The sequence below is a fragment of the Equus quagga genome, chromosome 12 (assembly GCF_021613505.1).
Source record: "Equus quagga isolate Etosha38 chromosome 12, UCLA_HA_Equagga_1.0, whole genome shotgun sequence".
Lineage (NCBI taxonomy): Eukaryota > Metazoa > Chordata > Mammalia > Perissodactyla > Equidae > Equus > Equus quagga.
The window spans coordinates 5,516,359-5,536,396 of record NC_060278.1 but is presented as its reverse complement, the minus strand read 5'-3'; the positions used below and the strand labels follow the sequence as shown (position 1 = coordinate 5,536,396).

Here is a 20,038-nt window from a genome sequence, read left to right as displayed (position 1 = left end):
TTAGCAAACTTCAAGAACCCAACGTGGTACTACCAACTATAGTCACCACGCTCTACATTAGATCCCCAGACCTTACTCATCTTATCTTCCCCAGAGGCAAGCACTCTCAATTACTAGAGCTAATTCTTCTGGTATTTCTATCTCCATATCTGTCAATAATGTACTTATAATCTTACTGCTTGATTGTTCAGTTTTAGGCAGTATCTATTGATGTCCCACTGTGAAGGATGAAGATTTATCTCTATTTCTCTCTCAATCAACAAAAATCTTGCTTAATAATTTTTCTGAGTATAGGATTCCAAGTTGAAATTTAACAGCATTGTTCCACTCTCTTCTGGTTTCCAATGTTGGTGTTAAGAAATCCAAAACTATTTGTGATCCTTTGTATGCAATCTGTTTTTATTTTTTTCTCTATGGAAACGATGTTTAGAAATTTCACAATGAAGTGAGTCCATTGTCATCCATTTGTCAAGTGGGCCTTCTCAATCTGGAAACTTGTATTTCAGATCCTGGGCTATTTTCTTCAATTATTTTTCTGAGATTTCCTAACTTACTTTTCTCTGTTCTTTTTACCTTGAACTCTTATTATTCAAATGTTTACCCTCCCTAGATGGTTATACTTTTTTTTTCTTTTCCCATGTTTTATCTTTTATTTTTGTCTTTTCTGGAAAAATTCCTTATCTTCCAGTGTTTCAATTGAGTTCGACTGTCATCTTTACCCAATAGCCCACGAACGGTCTTTTTAATGCAAATCTAATCATGTTTTTCCCATGCTTCAAGTCCTTCAGTGGCTCCCTGTTGTCCACAAGATAAAGCCCAACCTCTTTTACACAGCACGGGAGGCCTTTCACACACTGGCCTGTGTAGTTATCACCACTACATTATTAAGAGCTGCTTCTCAGAAGTCGGCCAAATAGGCCAGCTCTCACACGCCTCCATGATTCTTCATGGAAAGGCCTTCTTCCCCTGTCTTGCTATATAATTCCTACTCAACTCCTTTGCAATGTCTGCCTGGCCAATTCAAGAAATTCCTATTGATCTGTCCATTATCTTCCAACACACTTTGCCTCATTCTTAGCATGTAGCATCTCTTTAAATCTGTCAGTTTTCCCTTTAAGTTTGTGAGTTTCTTGAGGGCAGGGACAATGCTATATTTATCTTTATATTTCCAAACCTAGAAGTGACTGGTACATAACAAAGTTTAATAAATGTTTATTGAATGAATAAATGTCAATAATCCTGTAAAAACAAGAGTGTGAGAAATTAACAATACCTGCACAGTTCCATAGAGTGCTTTTCATACCATTTAAATCTTTTATTTTCAATAGATAACTTCTAAAATTCTGAGTCATTTTTTTAATGAATAGTGATTTTTGAAATCTGAAGCAATGTCTTATTAATTTTGCCATTACTATACTTTTCCATAAAGTGACAGATAATTGACTAAGTTAATTTTTTCAGTAATAAATTTCCTTTGATCTCTACAGATTGCTTGGTTGTGTTAAGGACTGAACCACTCCTAAAATGATTTTAAAATAATCCTAAGTAAATGAAAAAATGTCCTGGTTTCTTCAGTTTCTCTAGTACCAGGCTTGGGGCTTTTCAGTACATCAACACTGTTTTAAGAATCATCAACCACAGATAACAAGTCTAAGGAAACAATGATTCCCAAGATTATCTATAAACAGAATATATTGACAATGCTGCTTTCCTGTTAAAAGGCCCTAGCACATTTTAGTTAAGTTTAAAAAGACCCAAGTTTTAGGCAAGTTTTAACAAACAGACATCCTTTCATTTCTCATTTATTCAAATATAAAAGATGCAGATATAAGAAAAATGTTTGGTTCTTTCTAAATCAAAGAGAGCATTTTTGGAATTTCTAGCCTGGCTTCTCAATGCTAAAAGAATGAAGAAGTTGTTCAGGCCAGTGAGGTGACCATGATAATGAAGATGAAAGCATTTCAAAAAAGAACTGAACCATCTGGTAATAAATGACACTCAGCAGTAAAACAAATACCATAAAATAAAGAGTCTGTCATTTACACATCCGTGATATAGATACCTATCATGAAACTGTTCATTATTTCATTCCCTTCAATCAGTCTGGCTGGTGGCGTTTCAATCAGTTTGGATTTAATTTATTACTTTGAAATGATCATATTTCTATCATTCTTACTCTTCTCTTGTCTACACTGACAAAATCATCTGTAAACTAAGCAGGTTTAAAGAAAATTGATAAAATTTTTTTTTTTTAAAGATTTTATTTTTTTCCTTTTTCTTCCCAAAGCCCCCTGGTACATAGTTGTATATTCCTCGCTGTGGGTCCTTCTAGTTGTGGCGTGTGGGACGCTGCCTCAGCATGGTTTGATGAGCAGTGCCACGTCCGCACCCAGCATTCGAACCAACGAAACACTGGGCCGCCTGCAGTGGAGCGCACGAACTTAACCACTTGGCCACGGGGTCAGCCCCAAAACTGATAAAATTTTAAGATCATTTTGGATTCCTCACATTCCTTTTCTCTCAAGTTTTAAATGATGAGTTTTGGGTTCATCACCATAGACCCATTGGCATACTCTGAACCAACTCTATTTCCACCTCCTGACTCTCATCCTCAACTACTCACAACACTGTCAGTATGGTCCATTTCTCTCTCAGCTCTGCTCCCATCTCTAGCTTTTTCTTTCTCTATAGTTCCTGCATTAAGTTAAAATCTGATCAATTAGCTAACAATAACTGTTCAATTAAAGGAATACCCACTTCTCTGCTCTATTTCCTGCTAACTTCATTCATGCTTTATATTTTTTGATGTTCTTGTGGGTGTGTGAACTGCTGCTTAACAAACGATTCTGGTGATTTTTTGTCCTCTTTTGAAATTATTCAAACTTGCATCTTCTCCTTGGAGCACTCTAGTCACAGATTTACCTTTTCAGCATCACCTAAATTTTTTTTATTCCCTGCCCCTGATGGCATTTTTCTAACACTTAGGTTAACACAAAATGATGACTTCCAACATGGAAAAAGCTAAATAAAAATGAACAAGCCTCCCTTTCATTTCATAATCCCAATTCCCCTCCTCAGAGGCAACAACTGTTAGCACCTTTGTGGGTACCCTTTCAGAAACAGTCTGTGTGTATATTACCTAACATGTGTAGAAATATGCTCTATCTCCTTTCTGCCCTCCTCAAATTAGAGCAGATTGTACATGCTACTCTTTTTTCATTTAATATATTTTCAAGAGCTTTCCATATCAGCACTTATGGATCCTCTTCATTCTTTTTAAAGACTGTATAGTATTCGTGCATGGAACCCCAATTTATTAACTAGTCACCCACTGACTGACAATGAGATTACTCTCGGCCTTCTGGTCTTAGGAACAAGGCTGCACTGTGCACTCTCATGCATATGTCTTTGCTAAATGTGCAAGTCTATCTGCAGGATGAAGTCAGAGTCAGAAATTTCTGGGCTGATTTAAAATTTTTATGGATATTGCCACATTGTCATTCAAAGAAGCTGTATTGATTTATCCAATAATGTATGAAAGTACCTCAAATCACTATTTGCAAAAACTGCCCCAGGAATTTTTCAATCAACTGTCTAAAAGCTTCCGAGACTCTAGCATGCCTAGATACTTTTTTCAACTCTAGCTGAAAACACAAACTCTGCTGTTTGTTGAAATACACAAACCCTGATAATAAAATGAAAACCAAGTTTCACATCTTAAAGATTTAGAAGGGTGACTGTTTATGGGAAGTCCCTGACAGACTAGAAAAGGGAAAAAGAGTGAGTTGTAAGAGTCCTGCTGCCCAGCATCCCCCAAAGGAGGCGGGCATTACTATCACAGAGCAGGGCCCATTCGCTGGTGTCAGCACATTCTTCCTATGGAAATGAAAAGACTAAGTGATTTCCTAATTGAAAAAGGCAAACCAGATAAAATAATATGAGGGAAAAAATCCTACATATATGAAAAACTAGCCTTTAAAAAATGTTTTTCTTTTCAAGACATTACAGGATGCACAGGTGTAGTTTAAAAAATAATTTCATGGTATAAAAATGGTGCTCCTTGGGGGCCGGCCCGGTGGCGCAGCGGTTAAGTGAGCACATTCCGCTTCGGTGGCCCAGGTTGGCCAGTTTGGATCCTAGATGCGTATGTGGCACCGCTTGGCAAGCCATGCTGTGGTAGGCATCCCACATATAAAGCAGAGGAAGATGGGCACGGATGTTAGCTCAGGGCCAGTCTTCCTCAGAAAAAAGAGGAGGATTGGCAGATGTTAGCTCAGGGCTAATCTTCCTCGAAAAAAAAAAAAAATGGTGCTCCTTTGTCTAATATGAAATGGTGTCTTGACTGAGGTGCTACCAGCTGAGGATCAGGTGAACCCAATTAACCCAATTTTTACTTGTCTGTCCTAAGTGGTTTATTTTAGATGTACACTACTCCCTCAATCCTTTAGGGTACACAACATGAAAAAACCATAAACAGGCTATAAAGGTCATGACATTAATTTTCCTGTCACTCTCATGCTTTAAATAGGCATCAAAAAAACTAAAAAATCTTGTCCTCTGGGAAGGAAGGCAAATCTGAAACTAATTATGGTAGTTATTATTGTAATACTATTAAATTAAACACTGTGACCCTAGCTAAATTTATTTTGGTACTTTTTGTTAACGAATAAAACTTTCCAAAGAAGATTACTGCATCCTCTCACAGAGCAAAATGACTCACTGGAGGACTAGTAGAACAAAGCAACCGCTCAAAATCCTAAATGTTTACTCACCTAAAGCTTAACTAAGAAGTTTAATAAACATATACGGAACCTTCTGCAGAAAATGCTCTATCTGTTATAAAGCTTTATTTAAGAAGAAAAACTCAACATGGGTGGAGCCAAGGGACTTAACTGTCACGGGCAGTTTTCATTTGTTTGTTGTTGTCCAACACTTCTCCTGTTTTGTGGTTCAGGTTCCCACCTCCTTATCAAGACCTGGCCTGGGCACCAGGTGGGACAGGAAGCTGCCTAACCTGGCACTTGGGATGTATTAGCTGTGTGTGTCCCCTAGTGCCCTAAAACTAGAACAATACCCACACTGACTCTGTTTGACTTGTTTCAATACTTACAAATGCTGGAGGAGAGATGAGGGCAGAGGACAGTGAGTGATGAGTTTGGGTGGGCGGAAAGGAAAATTAGGCAAGGAGAAGGACAATGTACCAACATCCGTGTGGGACTAATGAGCAGGGAAAAGATGAACAAGCAGCAATCACAAAAGGAAAAGAAAGTGGGAGGAAAAAGTACAATGGCAACATTATTTTAAAAGGAGAAATGGCATGTGAAGAAAAAATCACTTAAATTCCAGTTTGTTTAATATCTCAGAAGACACAGAAAACAACTGAAGAACTAGTTCTAGTTCTTGATGCACTCTATTGCAGTTAGAAAAGATACTTACAGGATATTTCGTGCCTTGTTGATAGTTTCAGTTTTTAATTGAAGTAAAGCTGATATATAATATTATGTTAGTTTCAGGTGTATAGCATAGTGATTTGACATTTACATACATTACAAAATGGTTCACCACTATAAGTCTGGCAACCATCTGTCACCCTACAAAGTTATTACAATATTATTGACTATATTCCCTATGTTGTATATTACATCCTTGTGACTTATTTATTTTATAACTTTGTTTGTACCTCTTAATCTACTTCACTTATTTTGCCCAACCCCACCCACTCCACTCAAGCAACCACCAATTTGTTCTCTGTGTCTCTGAGCCTGTTTCTGTTTTGTTTTGTTTTCCAAATTCCACATATAAGTGAAATCATATGGTATTTGTCTTTCTCTGTCTGACTTATTTCACGTAGCACAATACCCTCCAGGTCTAGCCATATTGTTACAAACGGCAGGATATCATTCTTTTTTTATGGCTAAGTAAAATCCATGTATATATACGTACCACGTCTTCTTTATCCACTCATCTATCAATGGACGCAGTATGGCAGTTCCTCAAAAAATTAAAAGTAGAATTATCATACGATCTAGCAATCCCACTTCTATATATATCCAAAAGAAACGAAAGCAAGATCTTAAAGAGATATATGCACACACACCTACATTCATAGCAGCACTAGTCACAATAGTCAGGAAGCAAGCCAAGCATCCATCGACGGATGAATGGATAAACAAAATGTGGTATACACATACAATGGAATATTATTCAGCCTTAAAAAGGAAGGAAATTTTGACACGTGCCACAACATGATGAACCTTGAGGAGATTATGCTAAGTGAAATAAGCCAGTCTCAAAAAGACAAATACTCTGTGATTATATTTATATGATGTATCAAGAGTAGTCAAATTCACAGAAACAGAAAGTATAACAGTGGCTGCCAGGAGTTACGGGGAGGGAAAAATTGGGATTTATTGTTAATGGGTATAGAGTTTCACTTTTGCAAGACAAAAAAATTCTAGAGATTGGTTGCATAACAATGTGAATATACTTAACACTAGTGAACTGTACAGTTAAAATAGTTAAGATGGTAAACTTTATGTTATACGTTGTTTACAATGTTTAAAAAGTAAATGTGATTATACTACTGATAAAAAGCATAGACCTTGTAAACAATTAAATTTAGGTGAAAATGGCAATCATTCAAGGTGTTGTAAGTGTGCAAATCTTTAACATTTATTGGAAGCACACTGGACTTTAGCCAGGCATATATTTTTTTAATTGTGAAGAAAAATAATAAAATTAAAGAATGTTTACAAAATATACAATATTTATACTAGACTTATATCTACGTGAAAGAAATGATGTATTAAGAGATTGTATAATGTTTTACTAGTCGTCTGATGATAGAATATCTTCGTATATAGCATTATACACGGGACTTCTGTGTGTTTTTTGAAGGAACATATTGTGTACAAAAGTAGTTACTGCCTGTAAACAGGAAGTACCAGCCCAGGGCTCCTCAGGCCATAAGCTTGTCAACACAGCCACTCTGAAGATTGGATCTGGTTCATTTCTTTTATTTCCCCAAAACATGTATCACCCCATGTTCTCTGTGAGTTTATCCGAGAGGCAGGGGGTTTCCAGGCAATCTTTGCTCATGAGGCTACCTTAATATTAGCAACTGGCAAAAGACCCAGTGTTAAGGAAAGTGCCTCAGTAAATAACATCTTCTCAGTTCCAGGTTGGCTCAGGTGAGGTCCCCTCTTCCACTTCAATCCACTGCCACCCTGGCCATCATCCCCGCTCCACTTCCCAGGCTCTGGCATGATGGAAATTGAGTGGAAGGAATCAAGTTAACCCAAGCGGTTCCAGATTAAATTAACTGTAGGCGTCTCAGAGATTAACCATAAATCCTTTTATCAGATTTGAGATAAAAGCAGCAAGGCCATTTACTCTTGGGCTCCCCAAGACCTAGGTCGGTATTTACAGCATCAACAGCAAAACAAGCAGACATGGGTGGGTGGAGGTGGGTGGGGGTGGGTGGGGGCGGGTGGGAGGCAGTGATCTGGGGTATGCAGGGCCTTGCTGGGCTTCTCCTGGGACCATTCAGTTTCACCTTAAGGATCTAGAACTCTGGAAAAGATTGCACATCTACAGATCATATCCTCTAACAATCACACAGCATGAAATCCAAAATTGAAATACAACTAATGGGAAATCTTTTCTCACTTTGGTACACAATCTTAAATACTTACATTACAAAATCAATTGGTTGACGCTGTAAATTCACTAAACATTCAGTTTCCCTACAAATGACTAGGTAGGGGGTTAATTTTAGTCTAAGTAAGTAAAGGCATATAAAAATAAAAGGATGATTTCAAAGGATAAGACACTGCAAAGGATGGCTGCCTCTGGAAAGAGAACTGGGAAGCACATTTGGGAGGGAGACCGACATACCACTGTCTTCTCTTTTGTAAGCCTTTTGAATATTTTGCCTTGTGGATGTAGTACTTAAAACAGCATTATCAACAATAAGAGAAACAAGAAGAATGAAGCAATCTAGAGAGACAGGTGGTTCTCAGCAAACACTGGCAGGGAAAGATGTCCATGAAATAATGTTAAGTGAAGCAAATTGTGGAACAGTGGGTATACTCTGATCCCATTTGTCTTAAAAAAAAAAAGTTGTATTCCCACAGAGAAACATCAGATTGTCAACAGTTACCTTTAGGACTTGGGTTGGTGGAACTTCCCCTTTCTCTTTGTAGAGTGTGTGTGTATGTGTGTGTGTACACACATACATATACACATAGTGTATATATATACATATATAACTACATAACTGTCTATCTTTATGTTAAAAACAATAACTGTTCTAAAAGAGAAAAAAAACCTAGTTAGAATCAACTCAAAAAACACCTTTCCGTTTAAGAAGGATAAATAGATATTTTGATTTTCAAGTGGTAATTAACAAACTAAACAGTAGTCTTTTTTCGCTTTGCATTTTCCTCATCCCAAATTCACAGTGACCATTACACTTAAGTAATTTTCTGTGAAAATCAAATGTACAAGGTTCATAATCAACCATCTAATATGTATCAATAAACAGCAATCAGTAGATTGCGCCTCTATCAGTTAAGAGGGACATTAGGTGTACTTTCTTAAACTTCTTGTTTCAATACTTTTGCTAAACTCAAAATAATTTCAGCTTAGTAACAGAAAATTAAAGATGGATTTTCAAAGTCAGCTTAAAACTAAAAAAAAAAATCCAAAGAAACAAATTCTCTCACTTCCCCTGATTAGTTTAGGTCTTCTTAGCCTATGACCTCATTGCACACTTTAATTCTTTCCCAACACTGATCATACCCATATTAATTTAATGTCTGTCTTTCCCAACAGACTCAAAACCCTACAAGGGCAAGTCCAAGTCTGTCTTGTTCCCATCAGCCCCAGAGCCTTGAAGGGGATAAGTCTTTTTTTAAAAGTATTTGATGAACATACTTTGAAAGATAGGAACCTAAACAAAATGAGTTGCAAGATTCACAGATACTCCAGGGCCAAATAGATCCTAAATAAAGATTATGTAACCAACCAAAGAAAAAAGATCCATATCATAGTGAAAAAGAGCATAACGACAGAAGAAAAGGTTATTTGCCTAAATGCTCAGTGTGACAAAATCAAAGCATATGTTCTCTGAGTACAACTGCCAAAAGCCTCCAGAGTTTTGGCTATCTTATAAATATTAGGCTCTGAGTCACAAAGCCAAAGCCTTGAAAAAAATAACCACAAATAACTTCTGAAATGGGATTATAATACTATACGCTTAAGGTATGTTATCTTTGAAAAATTCACCATATTAGCAGATTGTTTAAGAATTCACTATATTTCAATAATCTTTTAATAAGAATGATTGGATGGCAAATAGCCTTAAACACACGCATGCGCACACACATGCACGCACACACACAGTTGGGCTTTTGACAATTCTTGAGAGGAATCCAAATCTTAATAGTCTTTACTGAATATGTATGGTTTTTGGCATGTCTACACTTACGCAGTCTACTAGAGTTGAATTAAGTCTACTCATGAACTTGTATGCCAGTTTCAACAGACGTTTAACCAAGGTGGAAAGTTATACTTTTACTAAATCGAAACAAAACAAAAGTTTTTTGGCCACAAGAATAACTAATTAAAGTCATGTGCTTTCTTCTGTGAGCTTACATCCTTTGTCAAAGCAGGATAGTGTAGGCATGTGTTCATTCATTCACTCAACATAACTAATGACTAAGAACCTCATAAGCCAGGCATTAGAAAACGTTTTCTATCAAAGGCCATCTAGTAAATATTTTGAGTTTTGTGGGCCCTTAAGCCTCTGTGATGACTACTCCTTTCTGCTATTGTAGCTTGAAAGCAGTCAGACAATATAAATGAAGAAATGTGGCTGTGTACCAATAAATTTTCAAAAATTTATGGACATTGAGACTTGAATTTTATACAGTTTTCATGTGTCACAAAATATTATCTTCTTTTGATTTTTTTTCGGTAATTTAGAAATGTAGAAACCATTCTTACCTTGCAAGTCATACAAAAATAGGCTCACTTTGGCCTGTGAGCCATAGTTTGCTAACTCCTGACCTAAACCAACTCTTTAGTAACCTGGTTTAAACCACTTACTACCCATGTAACCTTGTCCTTACTCCACCAAAAAAGCCCAAACAACAAACAAAATTTTTTAAAGAGATCATAACTTAATTACAACATCTTAATTTTCAAGTGGGAGTTAGAGAGCCATTTTATTAGTATAACAATAGCGGCAGCAACTAATATTTATTTTGAGCTCACTACACCCCAAACAGTGTTCTAAGCATTTCAAATGCATGCTAATTTATTTAATTCTCACTACAGCCTTGGGATGGGTATTTTATGATCACCATTTTACACATAAGGAACCAGGCACAGAGACATTAAGTAACTTAGCAGCTAATAAATAGTGAAACTGAGGTCTGAGGACAGGCACTGGGTTCTGCTCTTAACCACAACTGCCTCTAACGTCAAAAATTTCCCCACTCTGTAGAGAAAAGGGAACCTTCATACACTGCTGGTGGGAATGAAAACTGGTGCAGCCACTGTGGAAAACAGTATGGAGATTTCCCGCAAAATTAAAAATAGAAATAGCATACAATCCAGCCATCCCACTACTGGGTATTTGTCCAAAGAACTTGAAATCAACAATTCAAAAAGATTTATGCACCCCTATGTTCACTGCAGCATTACTCACAATAGTCAAGATGTGTGAGCAACCCAAGTGCCCTTCCAATAGATGAATGGATAAAGAAGATATGGTGTGTATACACACACACACACACAATGGAACACTACTCTGCCATAAAAAAAGACAAAATTGCCCCATTTGCAACAACATGGATGGACCATGAGGGTATGATGTTAAGCGAAATAAGCCAGACAGAGAAGGACAAACACCACATGATTTCACTGCCATGTGGAAGATAAACAAATACATGGACAAAGAATAGATTAGTGGTTACCAGAGGGGAAGAGGGTTGGGGGAGGGTGAAAGGGGTAAAGGGGCACATATGTATGGTATGATGAAATCTAGAATATTAGGGATGAGCACAATGCATTCTATACAGAAACTGATATATGACAATGTACACCTGAAATTACACAATGAAATTACACATTATGACCTCAGCAAAATAACTGAAAAAAAAGAAGCCCCCATTCTTTTCTTAAAGGTCCCATTTCAAATGACAATTCTCAGAAATTAAAATGCACAGTAGAATAGGCAGGGAGACGCCTTTCTTGTAGCAGTTACAGTATAACTTAAATCACACCCAATTTGCACGATCTGTTTTCTTCACCAGGTCTTTACCTGTCAGTCAGGTCTGCATGCTGACATTCCAAATCGAAGTGGATGCCCAATAACTAACTCTTCAATGGTCATATGGAAAAACTTTTAGGTTACAGATTAAAATTTGTTTCAATGTAGTCTTAAATTGCCAAGGTGGCTTTCAGAAATTATAATAAAACACTTATCGTTCTACATAACTGCAGAATAAAAACATCTTTGAAAAACTTGACATTTTAAGACTTTGGCTGGCCAAGGAAATAAGAATTGCTAAAGCTGAATCCGTTCCAGTTATTCCTCATTGGAAGGCAGTTACTTGCCAGAAAATTATTTCAGAGTCTATTTTCATTACTTACATCAAAATGAGGACACTTAAATGACAGATGATCTCTACAGCATTGGGGATCATCAGCAAAGCCAAGTAAATTACAGTGAGACACTGAGGATGTAGGCTAGGACAAACGAGACTCCCTGAACAAAATTCATCTGGCAAATATAAAAAAAAAAATTGTCTAGTTTCCTCAACATCTTTTTTACTTTCCCCAAATATTTGCTGTCAGTAAACTGCATCATTCTATATTATGTGTGACTGTGTTAGTAGGAAAGAACTATTTCTCAACAGAAAAAAAAATCCACTCGTTACTTGAAGGTGTTCCTAACAAAGTGTATACTGAAGGGGAATCGCTGGCTTAGAAACGGACTTCCAACACTTTCACTTTCAAAAGTCCAACATCTAGGAGTCACGCCTTATACCTCTCTCCCTCACTTCTCATATCTAGGCTTTGACCAAATTGTGTCAATTTTACCTCCTAAAAAGCCCTCAGATACACCACTTTTCTCATCTTCACTGCCAACTACTTGGTGCCAGTTGCTCTATCATTCCCTGCCAGGACCACTGAATACTCTTTTAACTGCTTCCACTCCTGCTCCTTCTCCAACCAACACAGCCACAGTGATGTTTTCAAAACACTCATTAGAACATGCCATCCCAGAATGAAAACCATTAGAAGCCATAACATGTCCATGAGTTTTTGCCCAATCTAATCTGGGCCTGCTTCTCAGTTTCATTCTGGACTCCTTGCCCTCATTTCCTGTGTCCCAGCCACACTAGCCTTCCTTCAGTTTTCTGAACATACTGAGGCTGTTGACAGTCTCAATACGTGCTGGTTCCCCTCCCTGTAATGCTGCTTTTCTTCTTAATAACTTGGATTCATCCTTTGGCTCTCAAGACCATGTCACCCCCTTAGGAGAACTGTCTCTGACTAGTCTGGATCAGATACCCCTGGAATAAGTCTTTTCCCTCAGAGCACTTATCACAATTGTAATTTTAGTCAGATAATGCCTAGTACCCCCAACAGACAGGAAGCTCTGGAAGGTAGGGCTCACATCCCTTTATGTTCATATGGTTCATATGGCACAATAACAGAACACCTAGGAGGAGCTCAGTTAGTATTTATTTATATTTGTGATATAATTCACATACCATAAAATTCACCCTTTTAAAGTATACACAGTTTAGTGGTTTTTAGTATTTTCACAAAGTTGAACAACTATCACTACCATCTAATTTCAGAATATCCCATCACCCTAAAAAGAGAGCCAGCCCTGATGGCCTAGTGGTTAAAGTTCAGCACACTCTGCTTTGGCAGCCCACGTTCAGTTCCCAGGTGTGAAACCACAGCACCTGTCTGTCAGTAACCATGCTGTGGTGGTGGCTCACATAGAAGAACTACAAGGACTTACAACTAGAATATACCAACTATCTCCTGGGGTTTTGAGGAGGGAGAAAAAAAACCCAGGAAGATTGGCAACAGATGTTAGCTCAGGGCGAATCCTTCCCAGCCAAAAAAACCCCCTAAAAAACCATATCCAATCACCCTAAAAAGAAACCTCATACCCATACCCATTAGCAGTCACCCTGTCCCCTCTTCCTGGAAATCATTAATCTACTTTCTGTCTCTCTAGATTTGCCTATTCTTGAAATTTCATATAATGGAATCATACAATATGTGGCCTTTTGTGTCTGACTTCTTTAAACTTGGCATAATGTTTTCAAGGTTCACAAAAGTAGCAGCACTGAATGAATACACCACATTTTGTTTAGCTATTCATCAGTTAATGGACATTTGGTTTGTTTCCATCTTTTGGCCATTATGAATAATGCTGCTATGAACATTTGTGTACAAATTTTTGTGTAGATATACTCATCTCTTTTGGGTAATATACTTAGGAATGGAATAGGTACATTCATATAGGTTTAGGCCAGGTCATAGCATAACTCTATATTTAACCTTTTGAGGAACTGTCAGACTGTTTTCCAAAGCAGCTATCTATTTAATATTTCCACCAATAATTTATAGTGTCCAATTTCTATATTTCCTTACTAGTTAATGCTTATCAGTAAAGAGCTAATCCTTAGACTGAACCTATAGCGACAGTAATAAAAATGGAAACTTGATTCAAATGGATGTAAGCTTCAGTGTTCTTATGGGAAAATTAGGAAGAATAGTCCCTAACTCTTTGCTGTGTGTGCTGGCTTATGAGAACAAATATGAGTGAACATGTCCCAGAAGAGGCTTACAAAAAGGCAGGTCACTATGATTTTCTCTAAATGACTCTTGATTCTCCTAATTTAAATTTGCCTTGAGCCTTGCTCACACAAATGGCACTTACAGATTTATAATGTTTGTCTATTACTGGTACAGTCATCCTAATGGTTGTAACGTGGTATATCATTGTGGCTATTCTCTAATGACTAATGATGTCCAGCAATGTTCCACGTGCTCACTGGCAATCGGTGTATCATCTTTGGAGAAACACCTATTTAAATCCTTTCCCTGTTTTTAAATTGGGTTATATTTGTTGTTGAGTGGTAGGAGTTCTTTATATATTTTCGATACAAGTCCCTTAGCAGATAAACGATTTGCAAATATTTTCTCCCATTCTGTGGGTTGTCTTTTTACTTTCTTGATGGTGCCCTTTGAAGCACAAAAGTTAAATTTTGGTGAAGTCCAACTTATCTTTTCTTCTGTTGCTTGTACTTTTCATTTCAATCTAAGAAACCATTGCCTAATTCAAGGTCATAAAAATTTCAGCCTGTTTGCCTTTCAGAGTTTTATATCATTTTAGTTTTAGCTCTTATATTCAAGTCTTTGACCCATTTAAGTTAATTTTTGTATGCAGTGTGAGGTAGGGGTCCTCTTTCAATCTTTTGCATGTGGATATCCACATTGTTCTGAGACCACTGGCTGATAAGACTATTCTTTCCCCTGCTGAATTGTCTTGATACCCTTGTTGAAAATAAAATTACCATAACTGTAAGGGTTTATTTTGGACTCAATTCTACTCCATTGATCTATATGTCTATTCTTTCGTCAGTATCAACCTATCTTATTTCTTGTAGCTTTATAGGAAGTTTTGAAATTGAGAAGTATGAGTCTTCCTTTGTTTTCTTTTTTAAGATTGTTTTGGCTATTATGGATCCCTTGCATTTCCATATGCATTTTAGGATCAGCAGGTCAACTTCTGCAAAAAAAGGCAGCTGGGATTTTCATAGATTACATTGCATTTGTTGATCAATATGGGGGTACTGCCATCTTAACAATGTTAAGTCTTCAAATTCATGAACATAAAGTATCTTTCAAATTATTTGTCTTTATTTTCTATCAACGTTTTTATATTTTGCCGTACAAGTCTTGCACTTCTTTGTTAAACTTATTGCTAAGTATTTTATTCTTTCTGAAACTACTGTAAATGTAACTGTCTTCTTGATTTCATTTTTTGATTGTTCACTGCTATGGTACATAAATACAACTGATATTTATACTGATTTTCTATCTTTCAGCCTTGCTGAACTCATTTATTAATTCTAACAGTTTAATAGATTCCTTAAGGTTTTCTACATACAAGGTCATGTCATTTGCAAATAGAAAAAGGTTTACTTCTTTTCCAATTTGGATGTCTTTTATTTCTTTTTCTTGCCTAATTGCCCAGTCAGAACCTCCAATACAATGTTGAGCAGAAGTGGCAAGAGAATATATCCTTGTCTTATTACTCATCTTAGGAAGAAAGCTTTTAGTCTTTTACTGATAAGAATGATGTTAGCTGTGGGGTTTTGTGGATTCCCTTCATCAGGTTAAAGAAATTCCCTTCTGCTTCTAGGTTGTGAGTGTTTTCATCATAAAAGGGACTTGGATTTTGTCAAATGCCTTTTCTGTGTCTATTAAGATGATCACATGGCTTTTCTTTATTCTATTAATATGATATATTACATTGATTTTCATATGTTAAGCCAATCTTCGTTTCTGAGATATATCCTGCTTGGTCTTTGTTTATAATCCTTTTTATATGTTATTAGATTTGTTTTGCTCGTATTTTGTTGAGGACTTTTGCATCCATATTCGTAAGAGATATTGGGCTGTAGTTTTCTTGTGTTGTCTTTTTCTGGTTTTGGCATGAGGGTAACATTGACTTAATAGGATAAATTGGGAAGTATTTTCTCCTCTTCTAATTTTTAGAAGACTTCGTGAAAAACTGGTAGTAAGTCTTCTTTAAATCTTTAATAAAATTCACAAGTGAAGCCATCTGGGCCTGAGCTTTTCCCTGTGGGAACTTCTTTGGTTATAATTCAATCGCTTTACTGTTATAGGTTCAGATATTCTATTTCTTCTTGAGTTAGTTTTGGTAGTTTTTTTCTTTTAGGAATTTGTTCATTTGTTCACCTAATATTTTGGCATACAATTTTCCCTGGTATTCGTTTATAATCATTTTTCATTTCTGTAAGTTTGGTGGTAATGTTCTCTTTCATTGCTGATCTTAGTAACTTGAATGTTCTCTCTTGTTTTCTTGGTCAGTCTAAAGGCTTGTCAATTTCATAGATTTTTTTTTAAAGAACTTTTGCTTTCAATGATTTTGTTTATTCTTTTTCATTCTCTATTTATTTATGCTTTTTTTTTTTTTTTTTTTTTTGCAGGGAAGGATTCGCCCTGAGCTAACATCTGTTGCCAATGTTCCTCTTTTTTCTTTCCTCCTCAAAGCCCCAGTGCATGGTTGTATATCCTAGTTGTAGGTCCTTCTAGTTCTTCTATGTGAGCCACCACCACAGCATGGCAACTGACAGACGAGTGGTGTGGCTCTGCAACTTGGAACCAAACCTGGGCTGCCGAAGTGGTGAGAATGCCAAACTTTAACCACTAGGCCATCAGGGCTGGCTCCATTTATTTATGCTTTAACCTTTATTATTTTCTTTCTTCTGCTTGCTTTGGTTTAGTTTGCTCTTCTTTTTCTAAGTTTTTAAGGTGGAAGTTTCAGTTACTGATTTAAGATCTTTCCTTTTTTAAAAAAAATGTAGGCATCTAGAGCTATAAATTTCCCTCTCAACACTGATTTCTTTAGCTGCATCCTATAAATTTTGGTATGTTGTATTTTAGGTTCATCTACAACAAGGTATTTTCTAATTTCCCTTGTGATTTTTCTTTGACCCATTTCCTATTTAGGAGTGTGTTGTTTAATTTCCACATATTCATGCATTTTCCAAATTTCCTTCTGTTACTTACTTCTAATTGTATTCTGTTGTGGTCAGAGAACATACTTTGTATATTTTCAATCCTTTTCATGCTTACTGAGACTTGTTTTATGGCCTAAGACATTGTCTATCCTGGAGAATGATCCATATGCATTGGAAAGAATGTGTATACTGCTCCTGTTGAGTGGAGTGTTCTATACAGGTCACTTAGGTCCAGTTGGTTTACAGCGTTGGAATGAAACCTAAGCTGTTCTGGTGTACTTAAGAGGGTGCTCATCTTTTTAAGTGTTCACTATTCCATTTAATATCACCCTAATGAGAAGAAGTAGGTACAGTTAAGTCCTCACTCTGGATTTGCTCTTAAACACATCTATTCTGAAGAACTCTAAGGAGAGCAAAGTAGGAAATAAATATAGCTGTTCCACCTTTCCTGATTAATTTCGTATCTGTCTCATGGCTTTGCTGTTAGCGCCCATTGAGTTGATTCTGACTCCTAGCGACGCTGTGTACAGCAGAGCAGAACTCTTCCCAGTCTTATCTTACCATGCTATATCAGATAATGCTCCACTGCTATTCACAGGGTTTTCATGGCAAATTTTTTTGGAAGTGGGTTTCCAAGTCCTTCTTCCTAGTCTGTCTTAGTCTGGAAAATCCACTGAAACCTGTCCACCATAGGTGACCCTGCATAGCTTTTAGCATCACAACAATACACAGTTGTCAGCAGGAAAACTGACAGACAGGTAGTGTGGTTCCCTGGCTAGGAAATGAACCTGGGCTGCAGCCAGTGAGAGCACTGAATCTTAACACTAGACCACCAGGGCTGGCTTCTATCTCATGGGTATGGTGTAAATAAATTATTGCAAATAAAAAAAAATTATTATAAGTGCAAAGTGAAATGTGAAAATGTTATTTCAAACAGCTAATACTGAAATTTAATTTGCCCAAGCACCTTCTGAAAGGAAGATCATATCACTTGGTACCCAAAAATAAATTTTATGATTAAGAAACCTTGTATATGAAATATACTCTAGGAAGTAGTATCCACTGCAGACTTTTTTAAAAGTAGGCCTTAAGTGGCAAATCTGGAAATTATGACAACTATATCAGTGTGCAAAAATTATCTTATAAAACCTTTTCATTATTCTATGAGGTTTGTGGTTATTTCCTCAAAATGTGTAGAAGATAAAATTTGTTCATTTTCTTCAACATACTTAGAAAAGCTAATTAGATTTTCAAACTTAAGAGAAAAATACAAAACTATTATTTACATATCATGAAGGCCACATGTACATTTATTGGAAACAAAAGACACAGTATTTGGGATCTTAAGCAAAATCCATAAAGATATTTACCTTATTCTACTGTACGATACAAAAACTTACCACTTTAGTAAAGAACTAAGATTTCTCAAAGTATATGTACATGAATATGATTTAAATAGTGACTACCTAAATTATATGAAGTTATAAATCCAAAGACATACTTAACTTATGGTTTGGGTTTTTTTTGATGATTGGCCCTGAGCTAACATCTGTTGCCTATCTACGTCTTTTTTTTTCCCTCCCCAAAGCCCAGTACTTAGTTGTATATCCTAGTTGTAGGTTATTCTAGTTCCTCTATGTGGGATGCCACTGCAGCATGGCTTGATGAGAGGTGCATAGGTCTGCGCCCAGGATCCAGACCCACAAACACCAGGCTGCCCAAGTGCAGCACGTGATCTTAACCACTCAGCCACAGGGCCGGCCCCTTTTGGTTCTGATTATTATGTAATCAACACACAGTACTTCACATAATATCCATGAGCTGCTACTAAATCAGTGCCATCTCTACTTGGGCAACAGAAAAATTAGACTCCAAAAATACATCAAAAGTCTCCAACTGAACAAAATGCAGAGCTCCCGGTTCTGGGCTGAGATTTTATATTTCTAAAAAAAACCCCCCAAATTCCAAACATTATACCCGAAATGAGAAATCTCAGAAAATAACTTTGTACTTTAATTTTCTTTTCCCAGTCCTCATTCCTACTCACTCTTCTTCATTTTCACTCTGAACAGCTACCCTTATATCATGCATCCAGCTACTGAAAGAAATAAAATCATTTTACTTCTTAATACTGCATGGTGAATCATTTTCAAACTTGTAGGAGGTAGTGTTAGTGATGGAGGGGTGCTTTCCATCCCAAATTAATGACATTAACTACGTGATCTAACTAAGTGAGAAAAAGTTAAGTTCGGCAAAGGTATTTTAGAAGGAGCTGTGGCTTATCAGGTCATGATAACCACTATGGAGCACAGGCTTGAATCTAAAAATATATTTGTCATGCTGGTACATCATGCCTTCCTCCAATTTTGATAACCACATCACAATACATCCACACAACTATGGTACATATACATGGCAGGGAAAGCAACAGGGATGCAAAGAGATTCTGAAACTGTCTTCATGACCAAAGTAAAGGTAGTGGCAGGCACATTTATTTTTATTCATGGTATGCCCAGCTAGATCTTCTTTCACAATAGTTCCTGAGGCTCCCCGGGCACAGGGACTTCTGGAGAAGCAAGGTCTTAGAGGTCTCTGCATTCTACCCATGCCTGGGACGCAGTGGATGCAGAAGGACCGAACGCCTTCTTGAAGATCTAGAGCACAGTTACCAAGTGCAAGAGTAGGGAAGAAGACTCAACTGAGGCTACAGGGAAAGGAAAGAGGAAAGATCTTATTTACAGCAGTCATAGGTTCTAGACAGCAAGATTCTCCGGAGAGAAGGATGGAGAACATCAGGGTTAATGAAGACAAGAACTGACGGGTGCTTAGGAAGAGACGAGAGGGCTATGCTTCAGCAAATGCCCAGAACTCTGTAGCTCTCCAGTATATGTCTAGAAGAATCTGGTAATGACAAAACATCTTTTCCTCCACTCCCAGGAAAAAAAGCTTCCTACAATCACAGGTGGGCAAAGAGGCAAGATAGAGTAGCCGACGGCTGCAGGCACTTCCAAATCTGATTAGATTGAAAAAAATAAAAACCTATTCAGTATGAAAGATTCTCAGCAGGGCTTTGGTAGCACAGAGTATGAAGAATCTTAATCTTACAAAGGGAGCAAAGAAGGACTTTATCTGTTAGTCTTGACACACCACTCAATTTTGTGAATCATTGGTTTCAACAGAATCTTTATTTTTACTTTGGTAAAAAATACTTAGATCTACAAAAAACA

The 20,038-nt window shown here is 36.9% G+C and overlaps 1 protein-coding gene across 2 annotated transcripts in view; it reads right to left on the bottom strand.

Moving 5' to 3' along the window:
• The window catches only part of ZNF438 (zinc finger protein 438), a 185,180-nt gene that overhangs the window by 44,623 nt on the left and 120,519 nt on the right, over positions 1–20,038 (bottom strand). Inside the window, exon 4 of one of the 2 annotated variants that reach the window (XM_046679420.1) lies at positions 5,944–5,992. The exons of the other annotated variant lie outside the window; for it this stretch is intronic. The gene's annotated coding sequence lies outside the window, so the exon portion shown is untranslated. The remainder of the gene's footprint in view (positions 1–5,943; positions 5,993–20,038) is intronic. 2 annotated transcript variants of the gene reach the window in all.